Here is an 11,161-nt window from a genome sequence, read left to right on the forward strand (position 1 = left end):
TAAGTTTAGCCTCCAACATATATAACCATTTGATTCTGGACAAACTGTTGCCAGCTCCTTTAAGGACAAAGCAGAGTTGGCCTTCTAGGAAATGTTTTGTGTCCCTCATACCTATATTATTCATACAATATGGGAGGAAGGGGGAGAAATTCTTTTCTTACAAGATCTTCACAGAGACAGGCATAGTGACTTTCTGTGGGGATATTTTAATTTCATTTGTTTTCAGATACACTTCTTAGACTTTAACTGAGTACTTTTTCAGTCCTAAACGTGTTTCTCTTACACATTTTATAGAATGAACTTGAACATATATTTACATTAAATATTATGACAAGTCTCACATTTTTCATAATATACATTCTACATGCTTTAGACTCCCAAATATAGGATTTCAACACAAGATTCTGTTGTGTTCATAAAAGTGAATAAATGCCAGGTACTGGTGGCTCACTCCTGTAATCCTAGTAGCTACTCAGGAGGCTGACATCTGAGGATAGTGGTTCAAAGCCAGCCCAGGCAGAAAAGTCCATGAGACTCATCTCCAATTAATCACCAGAAAACTGGAAGTAGTGCTGTAACTCAAGTGGTAGAACTCTTGCCTTAAGCTGAAGAGCTCAGGGACAGTGCTTAGCCCCAGAGTTCAAACCCCATGACTGACCAAAAAAAAGAAGAAATGAAGAAACTTGTACACCCAGACAATGGGATATTAGTGCAGTGAAGAAATGAGCATCTTCTCCCAGAAAAGCTGTTAAGAAAGATTAACCATGTCCCTGACCAGGTTATTAGCCCTTGAAAACCCCAAGGACCACTGGTCTCCACATTCAAGCATTTGAGAAGAGGGCCTGTCATGCACACCTGGGAACCAGGTTCCGGACAAACTTTGCAGATTTTAGCTGCACAGATCACTAGTAATCTATATGCTGACAGCAACAGTTAAACTGGGTTCAGTTGTCTGAAAAGAACTACCAGACCCAGAATGAAGGCACGTAAAATCTACAGATTGCTATAGAAAACAGTAAAATGCAGTGACAACACTAAAATATTGTCTCCCAGTAAGAGATTAAAGCCATAGGAAGCTGGTTTTAGTGCCACCAGCCCCAATAGAAGCCCCACCCAGATTAAGTGCAAGTTATCAACCTCTGTCTTGTCAGTAAACTGCTAAGAAGTGGTGAGAAACATCCCCAAGGCTAATGTAATCATCTAATGCAGCTTCTCCAAAAGACTTAGTAATTTTCTGCCTCCAAAGTTGTACCTCTTGTCTTGCAGTTTCTATGGGGCATCATCATGACTAACAATCACTCTAAAAGCACACACTGCCAAGAAAGGTAGTCCACTCCTATAATCTCAACACTCATAAGGTTGATGTAGGAGGATGAGCTACAAAGACCTTGTCTCAAAAAAAAAAAAATGCTCAACCAAACTGGCAGTGTTCTGTAAGAAAACTCTCTTTATATGTGTAGAAATGTCTCAGTGAAGTCTCTTACCCCCTTGTACAATTAATGTATGCTAATAAAAATATTTCCTCTACAAGAAAGACACTGGATTTAAAGATGCAAATAGATGGGAAGAGAAAGAATGGAAAAGGATGCACCATGAGAACAGTCTTCTTTTCCCACTGCTAATCTGCTGATCAACAGAACTAAAAAGAGATCTAAAGTCGGCATCCTCATATTGTACAAAACAAATGTTAAGATGAAAGATTCTACCAGACATGCACACAGAAATTTTATAGTGAGAAAAGGGTTAGTTGATCAGGAAGATATAAGAATCACAAGTATTTTATAAATATGTATAGAAGAGCCTCAAAATGTATATACAGCAAAACTAGCAGAATTGGAGGGAGAAACACACAAATGATCAATAACAGAAACTTCATATAAATAGAGAAACGTATTCATGGGCATGTATAATATGTATATGCCATACAGAAATTAATGTATATAATTTAATAATTATACGATAATACATAGTAACATGAAAGTATAAATATATACTAGCATAATATGTAGTTAAAACAATACTATATATGATAATAAAATGTGTATGTTATATACAATTAAATAATATAATATCTATTATACCTAATATACAATATACAATGTATATATAATTTCTGTATATAGTTATATATGTATATACATATCCATGAATACGTATGTTTTAAGTTTAGTTTCCACAAATGAAGCAGAAGGGAAGAGGGAAATAGAGGAATGATTTTGAAATGCATTGCAACTATGTATTAAGATGGCATAAAGAGGGGCTGGGAAGGTGGCTCAGTGGTAGAGCGCTTGCCTTGCATGCATGAGGCCCTGGGTTTGATTCCTCAGCACCACATAAGCAAAAAGAAAAAAAGCCGGAAGTGGCGTTGTGCCTCAAGTGGTAGAGTGCTAGCCTTGAGCTAGCTGAAGAGCTGAGGGACAGCGCCCAGGCCCAGAGTTCAGGCCCCACAACTGGACCAAAAAAAAAAAAAAGAATCTGTGGAGGAGGGGGCTGGGAAGGTGGCTCAGTGGTAGAGCGCTTGCCTTGCATGCATGAGGCCCTACGTTCGATTCCTCAGCACCACATAAGCAGAAAAAAAAAGCCGAAAGTGGTGCTGTGGCTCAAGTGGTAGAGCGCTAGCCTTGAGCTGAAGAGCTGAGGGACAGCACCCAGGCCCAGAGTTCAGGCCCCACGACCGGACCCCCCCAAAAAAAAAAATGTGGAGGGGGGAACAGCAATGGAGAGGGTTCTTCTGAGCAAAATATCATATATGCATGTATGAAAAACCATGATAAAACTCCTTAATGCAATTCACACACACACACACACACACCAAAAAATGACAGGAGTCTGAGGACCTATGGCTGCTCAGGAGGCTGAGATCTGAGGATCGCAATTCAAAGCCAGCTTAGGCAAGAAAGTCTGTGAGACTCTTACCTCCAATAAACTATTGAAAGTGCTGGATGTGGAGTTGTGGCTCAAATGATAGAGGGCTAGACCTGAGCAAAAAACCTGAGGGTCAGCACCCAGGACTGGCACAAAAAATAAATTAGCCCTTCAGCGTGGGGAATAATGATCTGGGCTGTTAGATTTTTAGGCACAGCTTTACAAGCAGCCACCTGGAGGCACCGGACCCAAATTTTTGCAGCAGGGATACAGACTGTACAAACCTGTTCTTCCTGCCTGTCAGGCTGTGCCTGATGATTAATCATCTTACCCACAGATCCCTATCCTGTTTCCAGGAATAAACTGTGTCCCTGAAAATTCTTTCTAGGAATGAGACTGCATTTCACTGACTCCTGTCTTATCAACCTGCTAAGCAACCCCACGGAACTGGAAGAAAAGGACACCACAGGAGGCAGGAAGGAACCCACAGGATGGCAGTGCTGCGTTGACCAGGATCTGAACTGGGAATCCCCAGGCCAGGTACCCTCACCTACCCAGAGATGTCTCTGCCAGTGTGAACCAGGATAGCAGGGGCAAAAGCTGGACTTGGGCCAGAGGTCTCATGAAAATGCTATGACCAGAAAGGGATGAGGCAGTAACATTGTTTGTCCTAGCAGAACTAAAGACGGCAGAAATCAGACATTCTAGAAAACATTTAAAAAGGAAATTGCAAATGTGTACTGAAAAGGAAGCTACAATCTGCTGTAACATGTCATCCATTGATTCCCTTCAAAGAAGACAGTTGAGAAGAGATGGATATTTTCCTTGCTAAGCTAGTCACGTTCCTCAAGATGTCCCCTGGTTAGAGGTGGAAGATTCCCTTCTTCACAATAATAGGACAAGACTGGTTGGTTGGACCAAAGACATCAAAGCCAGATTATTGTTAAGATTTGAATCTACAAATAATTACATTTGGAGTAAGTATCAGTTACAGAAGGAAGTTGTTAAATTCCTTTGAGGAAAAACACTGGGCTCATTTTCTGTAGTTTTCTACACATTATGTGTTTTATACTGCTTTATATTGTTTAACACTTTCATATTGTTATTGATGTACCAATTACTGCCATGGGATTTTCTGGAGGACATTATGGTTATGGCAAGATATGATGACATGATAATATCAGATCCAGTTTGAGGAGGAGATGAAACTGATTGCCTTCTGCTTGTGAGGAAGAATTGGACAATACATCTAAATCCCACTGAACTAAATGGCATGGGCAACTGACTCAGGAGGAACCAGAAAAAACTCCTTGAAAGGGGAGCCAGGGGTGGAGTGAAAGTCACTCTCTGACTGAGAATCATCACAGAGTAGTTTCTGCTTTAGGAAGAAACACTGTACCCACCTGAGCAAACTGGGAAATAAGGACACTTCATTGCTCATGATCCATAAGTCATGATCTTGAATTTTTCAGTCAACTTTGTCATGCTATCTTCTTCATTTTATCTGGGCTTGAATGCAGGCTCTCTGATTATTGATCATGTTACTTGCTAGACTGGAACTCTATCACTTGAGCCATATCTCCAGTCCAGGATTTTGCTAGTTAGAGATGGCTTCTCGTGGACTTTTCTGCCTTGAAAAACTTGGAACCATAATCCTCCAGGGTCTCAGCTTCTTGAGTGGCTAGGATTACAGCCATGAACCCCTGATGCCTGGTTATGTTTGCTTCACTTCTATATATTTTTAAATCTGTCTGAAGTTTTCTAAAGTTTACTTTTAAAATAGTGTGAAATAAGCCAGGTGAGTGCTGGTAGCTCATGCCTCTTGAGAAAGGCTGAGATCTGGGATCAAGATTTGAAGCCAGCCTAGACAGGAAAGTCCATGAGACTCTTATCTCCAGTTAGCTACTCATAAGAATCCAGAAGAGGAACCATGGCTCAAGTGGTTGAGCACAGAGAGGCTCAGGGACAGAGCCCGCCCACCCCCCCCACCCCCCCCCCCCCCCCCCCCCCGCAAAAAAGAACATCCTAGGAGGTATCTGAAGGCAATCCTGTCATGACTACCTATTGTGTAACCACTCACTATAAGTACAACTCCAGCACCCCTAATGGCCTCAGGCTTTGTTCAAAAGAACACTACAAGAACATCAAATCCAATGGGGTTGATCAAACATGAAAATCTGCCAAGAACCAAACTGATGCACCAGAATTATATTTATGTTTCATGCTTTTATGTGCAAGTAGATTAACAGTCTTCCAGGAACTCCTGTGAGTTAAGTATTTCTATATAATATGCACCATCATAATGTGTCTTAATTAAATGAAGGATCATTTAGACAAGTGTAATGTATATATTTGTTTCCAACTTAGTATTATGACTTCTTCAAAGAAAGTACTCCCACAGTCCCATCCATAGATAGCTTTTATTTTATCTGTGGAGGGAAGTTGAAGTACTATTCTTAGAAAAATTTTCATCATGTATTTAGGAAATGGACATGTTTGGGTTTTCTTTCTTTGTTGCTTTTTTGTTCATTTGTTTGTGTTTTATTTTGAGACAAGGTCTCACTGTATACCCCAGGACTGACCACCAACTTGAGATCCTCCTGTGTCAGCATCCCTACTATTATGATTCCAGGTGTCCTCTGAACCCAACTGCAATGAAATATTTTTCAGTCTGTCCCCACACTCAGTCTAGCCATGCTCCTGAACTCAGCATCCCCCTCTGCCAAACTCATTTCTCCACTCCCAGAGGCTTCTCTGTATAACCCAAGCTGGCTTTTTAAACTCTTAGTCCTCCTATTTCAACATTTTTGTATTTGTTAAGACTTCATGTATAACCTAAAATTTAACCTAGTTTGGAGAAAGTTCCATGGACTACTGAGAAGAATTTGTGCTCTACAGGTGTTGCATGAATATTCCGTAGATGTCTGTTATATCCATGTGATCTAGAGTATCATTAATTCTGAAGTCTCCTTGATTTTTTCCCCCTAGATGACCCACTGTTTCGCATGGGGTATTGAAATCATTTACTACTATTGCTTTCCAGTCTCTCTGTAGTTTTGTATCTAGTACTGTTTGCTACTTTTTTAAATTAGGTGCAACTTTTTATTTTGGAATTCACAGGACTTGAAATTAGGGTCTGGGCACTATCCCTGAGTTTTTTCCGCGTTGAGCCACAGTGTCACTTTCTTTGCTCTGATGGTTAACTAGAGATGAGTCTCATGGACTTTCCTGACCTGGCTGGCTTTGAAACATGATCCTCAGATCTCAGCCTCCTGAATAACTAGAATTACTGGTGCCCTGTGATGACATTTATTATATTTTCTTGATGGATTGTTATCTTTATCAGTACAAAGTAGCCTTTCCTCTTCTGATTAATTTGGTTTGAGAGGTCCGCTTTGTCAGATACTCCGGCTTGCTTTTGGAATCAGTTTTCTAGGGCTTTCTTTTCCCATTTTTTTTTTCATTTTAAACCTGTTTGTCTTTGCAAGTGAGATGTGTTTCTTGTAGGCAACAAACAGTTGGGTCTTGGGCTGGGAAGATGGTGCAGTGTTACAGTGCTTGCCTTGCATGCATGAGGCCCTGAGTTCTATTCATCAGCACCACATAAGCAGAAAAAGGTGGAAGTGGCACTGTGGCTCAAGTGATAGAGCTCTAGCCTTCAGCTGAAGAGTTAAGGGATAGCACCCAGGCCCAGAGTTCAGACCCCATGACCGACAAAAACAAAAAACAAGAAACAAAAACAGAGGGCTGGGAAGGTAGCTCAGTGGTAGAGCACTTGCCTTGCATGCTTGAGGCCCTGGGTTCGATTCCCCAGCACCACATAAGCAAAAAGAAAAAAGCCGGAAGTGGCGCTGTGGCTCAGGTGGTAGAGCACTAGCCTTGAGCTGAAGAGCTGAAGGACAGTGCCCAGGCCCAGAGTTCAGGCCCACTACCAGACCCCCCCCAAAAAAAAAGAAACAAAAACAGTTGGGTCTTGTGAGATGAATCAAGTAATCCACCAGCCCTAAACTCAGGAGTCTCAGTTTTGTCTGAGATGCAACTCCTGAGCAAAGAAATGAACAAGGCACAGGCTCACTGTGATCCTCAAGTGATGGGACTTGCTCTTTATCACAGAGTGGTGCCACTGATGAACATGCCCTTCACAACCTGAACTAACTCCTGCTTAAATGTCTCAGTAGGTGCACCTTACATATTCACCAACTCCACAACTACCATATCCCATATAGACACTTTAGCGAGATGTGTCACACCAACTCCCTGCATTGGATTTAAGACATGAGGAAAACATAGGCATAAGCCCAAGACTGGACTATGAGTCAAGAATATGTCCAGGGACCCTATATCCCATTGAGGGACTTTGTTCATACCTAAGTATGAGATAAAAGCAAGGGATGAAATAAAACAACTTTTACAGGGTAATAAGGCAGCCAAGAATATGTAATCACAACAGAAAAATGGGCCTGTGGCTATTCTTTTATGTAGTTAATGGGCTAGGGAAGATAAGTACAATAAGAGGCAGGGGTGCAAAGGTAGTCTTAGGGGTATTTTTGGATGAGTCATTTTGTGTAGGGGCAGATTATTATTTGTGTAGGGGCAGATTTTGTATGGGGCAGATTATGGGTAAGATTACAGGTGCTTGGTGGTTATGGGTTGGTGTTCTATACAGTATTGGCTAGGGATGCTGGGTGGGATGTGTGTAGTGTGTGTGTGTGTGTGTGTGTGTGTGTGTGTGTGTGTGTGTGTGTGTGTTTCAGAAAAAGGGTAGGGTTAAGTTGTCAAAACATGGCTAGGTGCAGGTGGCTCATATACCTATAATTGTTGTTACTCAAAAGGCTGAGACCTGGAGGATCATAATTCAAAAACAAGAAAGAAGGCTGGGAAGGTGGCTAGTGATAGAGCGCTTGCCTTGCATGCCTGAGGCCCTGGGTTTGATTCCTAAGCACCACATAAGCAAAAAGAAAAAAGCTGGAAGTGGTGCCGTGGCTCAAGTGGTAGAGCACTAGTCTTGAGCTGAAGAGCTGAGGGACAGTGCCCAGGCCCAGGGTTCAGGCCCCATGACCGGACCCCCCCAAAAAAAAAAATGACAAGAAAGAGAAGGCTATAGGATTCAGATCTAATTAACAAGCAAAATTCCAGACTGGAGGCATAGTCCAAGTGATTCCAGTGCCACCTCACAGTAAGAAAACCAATGACAGAGTACTGAGTTCAAGCTCCTATCTTGTGACCACAGATAGAAGACAGACAGGCAGGCAGATAGAAAGAGTAAGAACAAGAGTGAGAGAGGAAGGAGGAGGAGGAGGAAAAAGAAAAGGGAGGAGGAAAGGAGGGAGAAATGGAGGGCAGAAGGAAGAAAAGGAAGGAAGGAAGAGAGGGAGGGGAGAGGGAGAGAGGGAGGGAGGGAGGGAGGGAGGGAGGGAGGAAGGAAGGAAGGAAGGAAGGAAGGAAGGAAGGAAGGAAGGAAGGAAGGAAGGAAGAAGGAAGGAAGGAAAAAGCATTTAGAGGCCAGGCCACCTAGATCTAGTAAATGGTGTAAAATTCCACTTTTGTCAAACTTTGCCCATTAAGCATATGGTTGGAATAAAAGCAGCATCCAGCAGAATGTTGGAGGGGAGTGAAAAAATCTCTTGGGAGATGCCAATGTGACTGTATGGAGTAGGAAGGTTCCCCTTTGCTCAGGTCTACAAGGAAGCCAGAAGAGATTTTCCTGAAGATTGTTCTGTGTCCTTTGGACTGGGAGAAGCCATATCTTATGAAATTCACATTTCATAAAACTGCATATGGAGAAGTGACATGGCCACAGGAAAGAAAGGGACACATATACCAGGAAAGGGAGGAAAGGGATATGCTGTGGATAGCATGGCTCCCCAGGGCAAGAAGGCCAGCCAAGTCCTCAGTGCCCTACCAGGATGAATCAATGTGTGGGGCCCAGAGGGGTGGGTTAGCCTCCCCCCCCCATCTCTACTCCAGGCACTCTGTTTCTGGTTTCCTCCTGTTTCAGGTTTTGTAACAGCCTGAAACTCTGCTGAGAAATGTGCTCTTACATAATGCTGGCTACCTGCTCAGCTTATCCCTAAAGGCTCAGCTATTACCACCTACCCAAGCCAATTGCAAGGAAGATTCTGCATCCACAGGGTTCTGTCTGCCCTAGTTCCACAGGTGGGTGTTAGTTTTGATACTATCTCATGTGTTCCCTGGCTACATATCCCTCATTTTTTTCTTTTTGCTTATGTGGTGCTGAGGAATCGAACCCAGGGCCTCATGAATGCAAGGCAAGTGCTCTACCACTGAGCTACTTTCCCAGCCCAATATCCTTCATTTTTTTATTTGCTCCACACTAGAACTGAATTTGCCAATTTCCCATAGATTTCTGTGACAATGTATCTTTATTGACTAACATATATCTAGTTCAATTTGTCACCAGCCCTTCCTTCCTTCTTTTTCCTTCCTTCCTTCCTTTCCCCCTCCCTCTTTCCTCCCTCCCTCCCTCCCCCTCTCTTTCCTTCTTTCTTTTTTGAAGTGCCAATCCTGAACTCAAACTCGCCCTGTGCAGTGTCCTTGAGCTTCTTTTGCTCCAGTTGAGCACTCTACCACTTGAGCCACAGCTCCACTTACAGTGTTTTCAGTCTTGTATTGCAGAAAAGAGTCTCACAGGGTTCCTCTCAGGTCCTTTGGTGAATTGATCCTGTAGTTGAGGGGGGACTCTAGAGGTGGGAAGTGAAGTCAGAGTCTCAGTTGCTGATCTGTGTATCTTTTGTGCTCCATTCTTTAACATGAAAAAAGAAAAGAAAGATTGGAGGGAATGAAGATTCTTCTGCATGTTAGCACTGCTTTTTCTACTGTTGTTGTTGAATGAGGATGACAATGGAAGAGATGAACAATGATGCTGAGACCACTTCCATGCCCCTCTATACAGTCATGTATCCTGTGTTTAATGATTTGGAATGAGTAAATAGAGCGGCTTTCATGAAGGATGAAAAAGAAAATCCAGGACTCACACAAGACATTATGAAAAAAGCGTAGAAGTTAACTTCACAGAGTCCTTCTTCTTATAGCAGCTGAGTATAGAAGAGCATATAATTGAATGACCAGAGCCAGAATTCTGGGACCTAAATTAAAAGACATGAGGACTTAAACAGAGTCTCAGTAAGATCCCAGATGAGATCAATGACAGAGTGAGGTTTCTGCAAACAATTAAGGACATAGCTAGTGCAATAAAAAGAACTACTTGATACAGTGAATAATGTCTTCAAGAAATACCAATACTAGCCTGGCGCCTGTAATTCTAGCTACTCAGGAGGCTGAGTTCTATGGTTCAAAGCCAGCCTGGGGAGGAAAGTCCATGAGACTCTTATTTCTAGTGAACCACCAGAAAACTGGAAGTGGCACTGTGACTCAAGCAGTAGAGCTCTTGCCTTGAGCTGAAGAGCTGAGGGACAGTGCCCAGGCCCAGAGTGCAAGCCCCACAACCGACAAAAAAAAAAAATACTGAAACCACAGGGCACTCAAACAACAAAAGAAAGAGTTTGTACTCCAAAAAGTACTCTAAAGGTTTCAGCGATACACTGAAAACATATTTTATTTTTTTTTGACGGGGGGTCCGGTTGTGGAGCCTGAACTCTGGGCCTGGGCGCTGTCCCTCAGCTCTTCAGCTCAAGGCTAGCACTCTACCACTTGAGCCACATCGCCACTTCCGGCTTTTTTCTTTTTGCTTATGTGGTGCTAAGGAATTGAACCCAGGGCCTCAGGCATGCAAGGCAAGTGCTATACCACTGAGCCACCTTCCCAGCCCCTGAAAACATACTTTAAAGATGGTAAGGCAATAAATGTCTTCATAAGTGCCAATCGACTAATTCATCAAACCAACTTGCTACTTCAGACCTTCAAAACTGTGGCCTGAAGGTTGTATATGTTAAAAGATGTACTTCTTGGTGGCCATATTAAACTGCCTTTATCTGTAAATTTTAAAGTTTTTCTGTATAAATTATCAGTCTCTCCTGAGGAGATCTAATCCAGGATGTTGGATGGGATTATTGCCATCTCCCACCATAGTTTTGTAAAATGTATCTTAATCATAATCTCACACTGAAGATTTTGTATCACTTTTTCTACTATTATTCTTTGAAGAACTATAAGACAAAAGAATTTACGCCTTAATGTGTCATTATATAACATTCCTTAAAAGAACTGTAAATATTAGTGTTTGTTTCTCACATTTTAACTTGAAAGTGATAAGCTGCCAGATAATGAATTTAACAAAATTTGCTGGTAAATATTCAATAAATAGTTTTTTTAAAAG

General features: G+C 42.0%; 1 pseudogene; it reads left to right on the forward strand.

Annotated features, from left to right (window-relative positions):
• The first annotated feature begins 9,714 nt into the window (after nucleotides 1-9,714).
• On the forward strand, nucleotides 9,715-10,769 carry LOC122113275 (annotated as a pseudogene).
• The last annotated feature ends 392 nt before the right edge of the window (nucleotides 10,770-11,161 follow it).

Source organism: Dipodomys spectabilis, unplaced genomic scaffold (assembly GCF_019054845.1).
Source record: "Dipodomys spectabilis isolate Male_0828 unplaced genomic scaffold, ASM1905484v1 ptg000096l, whole genome shotgun sequence".
Lineage (NCBI taxonomy): Eukaryota > Metazoa > Chordata > Mammalia > Rodentia > Heteromyidae > Dipodomys > Dipodomys spectabilis.